We start from the raw sequence: 12,605 nt of genomic DNA on the forward strand, positions 1-12,605 counted from the left end.
GACTGAATAGTGTTAACAGATAGGAGTAGAAGAAGAGATCTAGCACGAAGCCAGGAGGAATAGAATAAGTTGTGGGAGGTCTTTGTCCAGTTACGGACATGATTCCAAATACTACTTAACATTTTATTTAACGCAAAGTGTTATTTAGTAATGTATTACTATTTTACGAAATATTTCTAAAAGTTGTACTTATAATTTTATTTATTTTGGAATAAAGGCATTTTTACTTTTATTTACTTATTCGAGATTTTAGTTTTTTAAAAAAGTGAGCAAATAAATATTATGAAAGAGCTAATGCACAACTATTGATTAACTTACTTGTAACTATTCACACAGAAATTGTTTAATTTTCTATTTCACACGTTTAACTTTTCTTTTGCGATGGTTTAATTAACAATTATTGCAATTTGAGTTACAATACCTTGTAATTAATATTGTTGTCAAATCTGTTGAAACTTCCACATGCATTTCCCAGAAATAATATTCTTAAGATTCCCAGTAATATATGATCCTTCGTTCCTGATTGGAAGAGCTAGTTTTACTGGATGAGATCCTTAGATAATTGTCTTGGACTTGCCTAGTCGGAGTAATGCCAGGGAGAGAAGTTGCCTAATCTAGAAGTTAAAATTATATAGGCATAAATATAAAATTGAAAATCTCTGAACGAGCTTTTGTGGTAAGAAGCTGATGATGGAATTTATTAAGGCGAACAGTTCGAAAATTAAGGAATTATATATCAAGTGGTGTTTAGTAACAAATTCCAGTAAGTTATATTACTTACAAATTCCTTAAAAATCGAACAACATAGTCAAAAACATAAATATTTACCCAGAGTTACAAAATGAAGGGGAGAACTACTGCATTGAGGCTATTCTCCTTCATTTATTGTTGAAGTACAAAATAATAACTGAAGTTCAATGCGTTTGTGCAACATTTAACTTTCCTACAATTGTGTAAACACAAATAAGTAGATTTAATTGACCATGCACTTGTGATTTTAATGTCATGGTTGTCTCCCTAAAATATACACAGCTTTTTCAAAAATAACAACATAAGGAAGTGCTAGTACAAATGGATCATTACGGCCCTCGGAGGAATAATCTTGTCCTTCCCACTTTCGACACACGTTTGGAATGCTTCATGTAAATATGCAAAAAGTAAATTTTTAAGTCAAAAATACGAAGCGTGACCATCCTTATCAACAATTCGCTGTCTTTTCTTTTAACGTTAGTGACTTGATTACTGTTGAAAGATTGTTCAATTTCAAATAAAATAAATGCTAATACTAAAAATAAAGCACCAACCATACTGTCGATTCACACTCAAGATCACCTTACATATGTACATAAAAAACGTAATACGAAAAAGCAAATTGTTATGAATTCACGTAGTACTTTCAAAACTCACCTACATTGTCTTTACAGCTGCTAATACATTAATTTGCTGGGAAGGGAGGTAAACAGATCTTACATGTTACAAACATCAGGGAGCCATGTGCTGCTATCTTCAGGACAATCGCTGTACTTAAAAGAAACCGTCCATGCATACGATTTGAAGCACACTTAGATTTGCCACTAATATAAGAAGACTTAACGATAGTGGATTTTGGAAAATAAAGTTTGCAAGCCACAGAGACCAGTTACTGATTGCGAATGCCAGAATTAGCCCTGTCAGAATTAGCTTACAATAGTGGTTTAAGAAAAAGTATCCCTGAGATAGACTTTAGCCTTCACGGTCAGGTTGCTCCGAAAAAATACACTGTACCCTTAACGGCTTTCGAAAGTGAAAAGTTTGTCCTCAACCCCAGGACAAAAGTACAACAAAAAGTTAAAAAAAAAAGAAGAGAAAAAATGAACATTCCTGCGCCCTACAACAATGAATCAATCGACTGAAGGACCAAAATGCCGGTGGTAAAAGAAATACGAGGAACAAGTAGAGCGTGCTATACGACGACCTGTGCCTATCCGGCCAGATTGTGGGCTATTGCGCCACAACGTCTTGGTGCTCACTATTTCCAGAGTATGTTTACGGTAGACTCACCTCCCTCATTAGGATAGTTATTGTCGTAGCTGCGTGTGAGATAGTTCTATAAACACCTCCTTTGTGTTTATATACACATCTCTCTTGCACAATGTTTATCAGGGACCTAATGGGAAACTATTCTTACTAAATATTTTTTGAGATTAGGCAAATCTGTTCTCTTTAATTAGACGCTTAGACTTTGTACCTACATTTTTTTTACTTAATAATTTTCTAGAAGATATATTTTTTTCTGCTGCAAATAATGTTGCAAATATATGTTGCAATTTTTCTCTTCCTTTCATTTTAAAATCTAATTTTTTCCTCAATATTGCTTTATATTTCGTAGTATCCACTCTAAAGGCAGTAGTGGTTTAAGACTGAACTACAAACAAAGTCGTCTTTCCTTCATAATACAAGTTCTAAAAGCAGTGGAAAACAGAACACTGTCCTTATATTCAGAGAAAGAATTCATTTTAATCATAAATACTAATTCACAAGAGCAGGGCTGTTTGTTACAAACTAGATCGTCCTTTTTTCATAATGCAAGAGCAAAAAGCAGTGGAAAAAGTCGGAATACTGGCCTTAGATTGAGAGAAAGAACTCATTTTAATCATGTATACTAATTCACAAGAGCAGGGTTGTTTGCTACAAACTAGGTCGTCATTTTTTCATAAAGCAAGTTCAAAAAGCAGTGGAAAAAATCGGAATAAAGGCCATCGATTGAGAGAAAGAACTCATTTTTAATCTCAAATACTAATGTACAAGAGCAGGGCTGTTTGTTACAAACTAGGTCGTCCTTTCTTCATAAAGCAAGAGCAAAAAGCAGTGGAAAAAGTCGGAATAAAGGCCTTAGATTGAGAGAAAGAACTCATTTTTAATCTCAAATACTAATGTACAAGAGCAGGGCTGTTTGTTACAAACTAGATTTTCTTTTTTATAATGCAAGATCAAAAAGCAGTGGAAAAAGTCGGAATACTGGCCTAGATTCACTGAAAGACGTTATTTCTAAACTACTGCTAATCATATTGAGGGTCCATGCACTAGGTCCTAAAGGGATTTTTTGGACTGAAGAGCAGCACCTAATCACCTGTAATCACTAAATTGAAATTTTTTTTTTAATGTAAGTCCTCTGCCTATTATACAATTAGAGAATTTGTTCGTCAGTACCAGACAAGCGGTTTTTTATGGTATTAATTACATATCTACTTCCAAATATATTTTAATATTAATACATAGCGATCAGCTTCCGTCTAAGATATTTATTTGGTACTTGATAGTTCGACACTAAGCCCCCTTGGCAAAATCGGCATTGTTTCTTTTCACTTTTTTCCATCACTAATATTTTATCTCAATTTAGCAGATAATGGCAGTAAAGCAAATCCACTATCTTCTTCTATAAATTCTATTGAGGTTTTGTTAAGTTTGTACATTAGTTAATGATTTCCATTTTACAGTTGCGTTATGAGTTTAGTTTTTAGAACTTTAATTTGGTTTTATTATTTTCTTTTCTCCATATTATGGCAGAAATTATTTATAATTAGTTTATAAGTTGGATAGTTTTAGAGCTCCATATAGTGTTAATGTAAAAATCTCCTTGGGTTAATCACATCAGCAATAAAATTGCTATCACATATGCAGAAATTAGCTTTCATTTACAATTTCAACTAATTCGTAAATGTCTCATTTCCGCACACCTGTAGACTTTGATTGGAATTTTCCTCTTCTTTTTTATAAACAGCTTTACACAATCAGTACAGCATATTTTACCTGTAATACGTATAAAAAATTTACAAAATCACATCCAGACAGGAAATTCCTCTGATTGCAATCGACAAAATTATTTGTTTTACCACAATAAACAAGTTACTTTATCTGCTTGTAAATAAACAAAGGCATGTCATAAAGAATGTAACAATTTATTAGACTGGAACGAATAATACTGTTAATGTCTTAAAAAGTCGGAATACTGGCATTAGATTGATAGAAAGAACACATTTTAATCAAATATACTAATTCACAAGAGCAAGGCTGTTTGTTAGAAACTAGGTCGTCCGTTTTTCATAATGCAAGAGCAAAAAGCAGTGGAAAAAGTCGGAATACTGGCCTTAGATTGAGAGAAAGAACTCATTTTAATCATAAATACTAATTCACAACAACAGGGCTGTTTGTTACAAACTAGGTCGTCCTTTTTTCATAATGCAAGAGCAAAAAGCAGTGGAAAAAGTTGGAATACTGGCCTTAGATTGAGAGAAGGAACTCATTTTAATCATAAATACTAATTCACAACAGCAGGGCTGTTTGTTACAAACTAGATCGTCCTTTTTTCATAATGCAAGTTCAAAAAGCAGTGGAAAAAGTCGGAATACTGGCATTAGATTGATAGAAAGAACACATTTTAATCAAATATTCTAATTCACAAGAGCAAGGCTGTTTGTTAAAAACTAGGTCGTCCGTTTTTCATAATGCAAGAGCAAAAAGCAGTGGAAAAAGTCGGAATACTGGCCTTAGATTGAGAGAAAGAACTCATTTTAATCATAAATACTAATTCACAACAGGGATGTCTGTTACAAACTAGATCGTCCTTTTTTCATAATGCAAGAGCAAAAAGCAGTGGAAAAAGTCGGAATACTGGCCTTAGATTGAGAGAAAGAACTCATTTTAATCATAAATACTAATTCACAACAGCAGGGCTGTTTGTTAGAAACTAGGTCGTCCTTTTTTCATAATGCAAAAGCAAAAAGCAGTGGAAAAAGTCGGAATACTGGCCTTAGATTGAGACAAAGAACTCATTTTAATCATGTATACTAATTCACAAGAGCAGGGCTGTTTGTTAGAAACTAGGTCGTCCTTTTTTTATAATGCAAGAGCAAAAAACAGTGGAAAAATTCGGAATACTGGCCTTAGATTGAGAGAAAGAACTCATTTTAATCATGTATACTAATTCACAAGAGCAGGGCTGTTTGTTAGAAACTAGGTCGTCCTTTTTTCATAATGCAAGAGCAAAAAACAGTGGAAAAATTCGGAGTACAGGCCTTAGATTGAGAGAAAGGACTCATATTAATCATAAATATTAATATACAAGAGCAGGGCTGTTTGTTACAATCTAGGTCGTCCTTCTTCCTTAATACAAGTTCCAAAAGCAGTGGAAAATGTCGGAATACTGGCCTTAGATTGAGAGCAAGTTCTAATTTTTAATCTCAAATAGCTATTTAGTTGGGCAGTATATTGAAAACTGTGCTGTCTTAATTCATAATGTAACTTCAAAATACAATGAAAGGGTAGCTGGTGTGCAGAGTATAAGGTTATGGAAGTGCCCCAGCACTGATGTAATTAGGAACGAATTGCTTTATAGATAAAACTCTTACCGCGATGTAATTTACATAAGATAATCATTTTTGAGAAAGTAAAAGAAAGTGCCAAATCGGTTGTTTTGAAGGGTGGCAAATAGTTGCAGGAAAATTTTAGAACAGTTAATGCAGTTTTCGTCCTGGTATCTCCAATTATGATTAACAAACAATTTGTTATATCCCAGTTCAATTAAAGTCAAGTAGAGGGTATAGAGCGCAGCTGCTTACTGAGTCAAGCTGAACTTACATTGATTAAAATCGACTTCACTCGGCCGGATCAAAGTCTGATTGGTTGACTGGTTAAATAAGTCAGATTAGCTTTTACGAGGTTGCTTTCATGAACTCCTTCGTTTGCCTTTGATCGGTATATTTCTCCACTTATCCAGTGTAAATAATTTTCTTTAAATGTTTAGATACAGTCTGCTTTAAATTCATAAGAAAAATTACATTTCTAAATGAACTATAACAATGTAAATATTCAAATATCAGCCACACCTTTATTTTCAAAACAATATTCCCAGGCTATTAACATTTAAATAATGATGCAAAAGTGAAGCGGATGCAATAAAGATTTTGTTGAAAATAGACGATAAAAGAAAACAAGAGAAATATGAACTGTAACAAATCGGTGACTTAATTAAATGTCAAGGCAACTTTGGCAAGGATGTGACAAAAGAGTTCAACGACGAGAAAAATGTCCTTCAGACAAATATACAAATAAAACATATGTTTATTTATTTAAAATAACAGTTTTTTAAATAAATAATAAAATAAAAAAAAACGCTCAGCTGATGATTTTGATTTCTAGTAATTGGTGAAGAATTTAAGTTTATCCTTCTGATACATATCAAATTTTTCCTCTTACAAATAAATTACTAAGTTCAGTTACCCGTTTCCATTAATTTGAGACTTACCACACCAAATATTCATTATTATAGCCACAATGCTATGGTCTACTTATTCAATGTGTTACACATATGTTGATATATGTTCATATATAGCTTTTAAATTTGTTTAGCACTATTACCTACTTTTTAAAGGAATCAATTAAAGTAATTAAATTTTTGGTATTCATCAACAAAAACCTGAAATTCAGTTTTAAGAAGCAGGACCGCACTTGGTGATAATAAACGCCTTTGAAGCTAAACTCTGAGTTACTCTTCAATATATACATCTGCGTACATAACTTATCAGATCAAATCATCCACAATTTAGCACATTTTGCTTCTTTACACTCATTGTACAAAAAGTAACATGTGAAATTTAAAACATGGATTATTAAATGGTGCACCTTAACTAACTCGAAACTCCACAATGTACGTACTAGAGCTGTCTTGAACACAATAATTGCATCCTTTTTTTATGCTGACCTTCGTGTGTTCTATTTCATTAAACTTCTCCAGTAACTTTCTAATACGGAATGAAAATTCATGGCCAAAAGTAACATTTTAATAATCATAACGTTAGACAATCACTTACATTTTGATGTAATTAACATTAAACCAATAAAATACTAAATACTTATTATAAAACCTCAATAACTATATAGGCAGACAAAGTAATTACAAAATTTGTGGGTGGATGTATACTATATGTTTGTTTTATCTTGGTGTGTAATTTTCTACAGATTTGAATCTTGAAAATATTCACTCAATATTGGCAGGAATATTTCACTTAATAATGGCCCTTAACAATTCACTTAATGCAAAAATCTAACTATGGTCATTCCCATCAGCACCATCTTCACCATCAGCCAAGTTATTAACTCAATTGTGAAGAAGATGCCTGCTTCAGTCACACAGTATAGATAAAAAGAACAAGAATAGTCTTTGTACGAATCCAATTGTGACAATTGTAATGGCTTGTAATACTTCATCTCTTCATACATCCTGGGACAATAACTATAGTATAAGATCACGTACAAGAAGAAGTCGCTTCTAGGAACGTCAAGGACTTCCTTTACTAACGAAAAAGGGATGGACGACAATCGCAAAAAACTACAACTAACTCATCGTAGGTGGACAAATGTTTTTCCATATTAGTCACGGAGGGCGGACATAATATTCCATTCTGAACTTACAATATCATACTTATGTTTTATCTATCTTATTTAGTAAACATAATCTTAAATAGTTCTTTGAAAAGAAATGGAAATTTTTAACAAAAAGTTAAAAAGTGCTAGTTATCTCATCGTCGACTTCAGATGTAGCGTTTTGGGAAAGAGAAAAATACTACGTTCATTTGGAAACTAAGTAACTAAGTAACGATTACATCAGGTGCTAAATTTTTTTACAAAATAATATTATCTATAATAACAATAATAATAAAAATAATCAGAATTTTTTTAAGTATTCAAAGCCTTTAGAATTAATGTTTGTAAAGATCTATTTAAATATTATAAAACCATGCTTATAACAAATCTGTTATAAATGACTCCTCATGTTTCTACCAAGAGGCTTCTCCTACACAAGTTTAATGTGTACACAGTAAATTCCAAGCGGCACTTCAGACTAGCTCAAGGAACTAAATAATAGTCTTTCAGAAGTTTGCCCAAATTTGTTTGTCTCTGAGTCATTTGTTTGGCTTAGAACATCTGTTGTCCAAGCTAAATTTTTTTAACTCTTTTATTTCAGGTTTTAAAGTTCTTAAGAGGAAGTAGTGGGTTTGAAGCAAAAATTTTAACTTGTATTATATCCAGAAATAGAAGTTTCGAATCACTTTATTGAGAATGTAAAATTAGAAGTCTAAAATTACCTTAGGAACCACAAGCGAATGTTTTAAAATCAATAAATAGCAAATCTAATTTTACAGATTTTTTAGCTTTTCACTTCTTCAAATGTTTTCTTTAACATGTAACGTACTTTATAAGGTACCTGTCACTTTTTTTATAAGAATTTTTGAGGGAGTGGACAATTTAAATTTAAGGAGGAGCTGCAAGATGCTCCTAATAAAATACACAATTCTAGGTTTGCAAAAAGATAGTTACCTGAATATTCACTAATAACTTTACTATTATTTTTGATGTGAAGTATCCTTCATTTTTTTTTATGACTGATTCATCAATCCAAATCGGGAGAAAGATCTTTGCCAATTTCAATCATATATTTTAATATTTATTTTGTTTGCCAAGCTTGCAAGGGATTAGATAATCTTCAGGGCTTATAATTATTAACAATTATATATATTTTATATTGCTAATATTAAAGGGTGGTGTATCTTCTGTCCTGACTGTTTCAGTACATAAACTTAGTACCTAGTCAGGATAGAAGATACTAATCTCTCTCCCCTATCAATCATTATTATTGAATAAAACTTTTTTTGAGAAAACTAATGGCAGAAAAAACGTTGATTCCTTCCAACATCGTATAATTTATTTCACAGTTACCATCTTACCTGGCAGGCAGTCTCACAGAGTATCAAGCCCTCTGAAGTCTGCTCAAGAATAGTTTTGGAACAACTTGAAGATATTGACGAGAATTAGTGGTTGAAATAAGTTTTACTCATCTGGTTTCAAGATCGTATGGTCTGGGTGGAGGTTCGTAGGAATTTTCCGAACTCATTGGCGTTTAAGGGACTGTAAGTCGAAGGAATGCTGAGTGAAAAACTCCAGGCCTGCGATGTCGAAATGCTTCAATTACTACATACACGCCTAAAATTTACTTTGGTATTATTCCAACTAGGTCAAGTGGCAGTTGCTCGTAAGAAGTCAAAAAAGGCACTGAATATTATGGAACCTCATGCAAGTGTGACATCTTGGTAGCTGACATCTTGTGTAGATTTTGTTAAGAAGAAGAGGAACTGGCAATGTTTCGTGCCGTCAAGGCGAAAAGATTTTCAGAGTTCGTCTCTTTGGAGAAGAAAAATCACACCACTTCATGTTGTAGCAGCTTCTCAGAATCTTGTCTAATTAAACAATTAGAACTAGAGAGGTGCTCTAAATTGTGAGAGCCTGAATAGACCGTGATGGTGTACACTTTCTGGCCAATCCTGTGAAATATCATGTTCTTTAGATGCCTGCTAGATAACAGAACATATGGAAACTCTAACCATCTGATGTTTTTATTAAAAATCCATTATATTAAGGAAATAAAACTTACTAAAAGGAAGAAAACTAATAAATTAGAAGTTAACTGTAGGAGGCTATTTTTAAGACAAAGTCTACTTGAGCTGGCAATGTTTGTCGTACGTTTGGACTACACTAGGATAGTCTTTCATCAAAAGGGACTGTTTTCCAGTCCCAAGCCTCTACAATAATGTCCAAGGCGCATTAAATTTAAAAAATAAATAAAATTTTAAAAAATAAAGAATAAATGCAAATCTCTGATATGGCAGAATCATGAAAGAACGGTACAGGGCCGAAATAGCGTCTGGAGGTCAATGGTCTGGAGCAACAGGATTGGAGAGCTCGTAAAAAAAAGTGTTGAAATAAAGTTTTTTACCATATGTAACAACAAACATATTCAAAGTAATCATATACTCCCACATATTTTGAGTCATCTCATGATAATCTGATGCTGTAAAGAAATCTGTAAAACTAAAGAAATAAATTTTATAACACAAAATGCTTTTAGTAGAAAACAGATTTGCCTAAAAGAACTTAAACGTAAAAGGAAGGTTTTTTTTTTTTTTTTTTGCTGAGGTTTGTGAGTACGTTTAGTGCAAGAGATGCATTCGTAAAACGATGGGTAAAGAATGCATTAGGGTTCTCTGTTTTGTTGCAGTTTAACAGTAACTTCCTACGTACAGAATCTTCTGTACATGCAGACAGCTTTCTTTATTGAAATTGAAAAGATACCAAGATTAAAATAAACCAGATGAAAAATGGATACCTATAATGTCAACTTCTTTCAAACACTTTAAAAAAGTAAATAAATTTAAAAATTAAAGGTCAGACTGAATCAGTCCCAAGAATATGGACACGGCATATCTTGGCACTCAAGACAATCAGAGTATGGGATCTTTTATTTTCCTGTATTTTATTCTGGACAATTTTATGCAAGTTGGAATATTTATGTAAATGAAGTTTTCTCTCTTCGTCATTTATCTGAAAAAAATCTTGGAATTAAATTTAAATTGCGCTATTGAGAGAGCTTAATCAACTTACAACTTGAAAGTACAAAGTGTTGTATCCTAATCTCTTTTGAAATCAACGGTCAAACTTAGAAAGTTTAAGATATTTACAATTCTAAAACTAACAATAACGTTCAATAAAGGATTCATTTAAAAAAACAAATGTGAATGTTACATAAAAAGAAAAGGAGGATTATCAAATTTATAATAAAGCTACGACCAGAATTTGGGAATCATTTGCCATTACTCTTTAAGCCAAAAAATCACCTACAATTGGAAGTTGCTTTTTGGTTAAAACTGTCAGGAAGTATTGGAAAATCTGATAAATAAGAGTTGATATCTTATCAGGACCAATTAAGTTTGAGAATCCTCCACAAATCTTGGCCCATCCTAGGAGCCAGAGCATGTGAATAAAGAATTTCTCCTGAGTCTAAGGAAGATTAAGCAAAATGCTGACTGGTTGGGATCGAAAAATATGGTGTAATAACCTTCAAAGATTTCCTTAAGAGAACATGAAGATTGTAGAAGCAGCATCTGAAAAGCTGGGTCTAGTAAAGTAGCATCTGCAGATTCTTTAAGCAAATTTCTGTCATTATTTCTCTTTAGCCCGGACATGAGTCCATAATTTTGCTGAATAAAGATGAATTTAAAAAAAAGAAAGAAAAAAAGAGGAATCTGAAGGAACAATTAAAAGCAATCCATCATTTTCAGAAAACCACTTTAGAAATAATAGCTTTTTTGAAAAAAAGATCAAAGCAGCAAAATCAAGAATGAAGACCATGTTATTTCAGCTACAATTTGTGCACTCACACTTCAGGATGCCAGCCAGCGTTCTTTGACCTAAGAAATGTTAAGAAGAAGAAGGGCAAAGCTTGGTACGTGATGTTTACGCTTGATTTTTACAACAAACGAGTGAATTCTGGAGTAGAAGATTCTCCATCAATGGATAATAGAAGAAATGATTCATGGTACAGAAGATGCCATTCATCCAGATTTCTTCCAGGAAGTGAAATGTGTAAAATGCTCTTGATATCAACGGCTGGATTTTTGGTCCTTCAGCTTCCTTACTTAATTGCTCAAAGAAAATAATTGTCCTAAATAATAGCACTTACTATGATTCAGAATTAATCTAGCAATACGGAACAAACTTTATTATTAATAAAGAAACTTAATTAAATTTAATCCGAAAAAAAAAACATTGTTATATAAACAGTCGACCATGACATAAATAGCTTAGCTTATGTCCTGTACCGTTTTAACGTTGTAAGACAAGTGACAACATTTCGAGGACAACCAGTAGTGAAAGCATTGAATGGAGAGTAATAGAGTTCAAATAGTTTTGGCACAAAATCAATTTAAAATCGCTAAATATTATATTATATTAAATAATATAAATGAACGCAATATCGACGTTTATAATTTAATTCTCGAAGTTAAAATGTCAAAATTTTCGATAGAATTAGTATTTTTTTTCAAGGCTTTAAAAACCATTGATTGATTCACCTATTACACAGCCACTCCCTAATATCCTAAAGGCCCTACAATCAGAAGATTGCGTCATTGTTTTTTACTTCACCTTCCATTGTTTTCTCATTTTTCTTTTCCCTAATTTTCTCAAGTTATTACGACGTGTCGAAGAAGCAGTTTTAGAAGACTTAGTTTTATATGTTCCTCTTTGCAATTTAATTCTGAGATGAATTGAAAAGTTAATGCTATACTTCTTTAATAAATAAAGTAACTGCTAAAAAAGGAACAGGAACAAGCATCTGTAAAAATAAAGCGATAACTTAAAGAAAAATTCAGAATACGGCCAACTACAAATACAATTCACAAATTGAATCAGAAAAAAAGTACAAAGTAATACAGCAACAATCTTATCTGAGCAGTTGTTTTGTCGTGCGGATAATCATTCATTTCCTTTAATTATTAACAAAATTATTGCCTTTTTTATTTTTATTACTTTTTCTGTAAAAGCTGTTGCAGGAAGTTTGCGGTTAGACAAGTTTTTGATTGAATTTACAACGGAACTATAAATCTTGAGGTTTCCTGAATTCGATTGACGTATCAATTAAAATGAATTCAAAGATAGTTTTGTAATATTTTTAGTTAAAGTTTTGCTTAAATTTTCTTTTTAAATTATCAAACTAAAATAAAGAAACATAAAAT

At 32.2% G+C, this 12,605-nt stretch overlaps 1 long non-coding RNA gene across 1 annotated transcript in view; it reads right to left on the reverse strand.

Moving 5' to 3' along the window:
• Positions 1–1,401, reverse strand: part of LOC141458515 (uncharacterized) — a 28,606-nt gene extending 27,205 nt beyond the window's left edge. Inside the window, exons 1-2 of the long non-coding RNA XR_012461039.1 lie at positions 829–1,401; positions 422–614 (exon numbers count right to left, since the gene is read on the reverse strand). This is a non-coding gene — a long non-coding RNA (uncharacterized lncRNA). The remainder of the gene's footprint in view (positions 1–421; positions 615–828) is intronic.
• Positions 1,402–12,605: the final 11,204 nt, after the last annotated feature.

The sequence above is a fragment of the Rhodnius prolixus genome, unplaced genomic scaffold, assembly GCF_049639745.1.
Source record: "Rhodnius prolixus isolate KJV_2025 unplaced genomic scaffold, Rpr scaffold_5, whole genome shotgun sequence".
Classification (NCBI taxonomy): Eukaryota; Metazoa; Arthropoda; class Insecta; order Hemiptera; family Reduviidae; genus Rhodnius; species Rhodnius prolixus.